We start from the raw sequence: 383 nt of genomic DNA, 5'->3' as shown, positions 1-383 counted from the left end.
CCTTCCAGGTCTCACTGTCATTGCCCACGTGAGCATTGAAGTCCCCCAGCAGAACAAGGGAGTCCCCAGCAGGAGTACTCTCCAGCACACCCTCCAAGGACTCCAAAAAGGGTGGGTAGGCTGAGCTGCTGTTTGGTGCATATGCACAAACAACGGTCAGGACCCGTCCCCCCACCCGAAGGCGGAGGGAGGCAACCCTCTCGTCTACCGGTGTGAACCCCAATGTACAGGCACTGAGCCGGGGGGCAATGAGTATGCCCACACCTGCTCTGCGCCTCTCACCGTGAGCAACTCCAGAGTGGAAAAGAGTCGAACCCCTCTCGAGAGAACTGGTACCAGAATCCAGGCTGTGTGTGGAGGCAAGTCCGACTATATCTCGTCAG

This window comes from Hippocampus comes, unplaced genomic scaffold (genome assembly GCF_001891065.2).
Source record: "Hippocampus comes isolate QL1 unplaced genomic scaffold, H_comes_QL1_v1.1 scaffold231, whole genome shotgun sequence".
Lineage (NCBI taxonomy): Eukaryota > Metazoa > Chordata > Actinopteri > Syngnathiformes > Syngnathidae > Hippocampus > Hippocampus comes.
The sequence above is the reverse complement of the archived record's forward strand: the minus strand, read 5'-3'. Positions refer to the sequence as shown.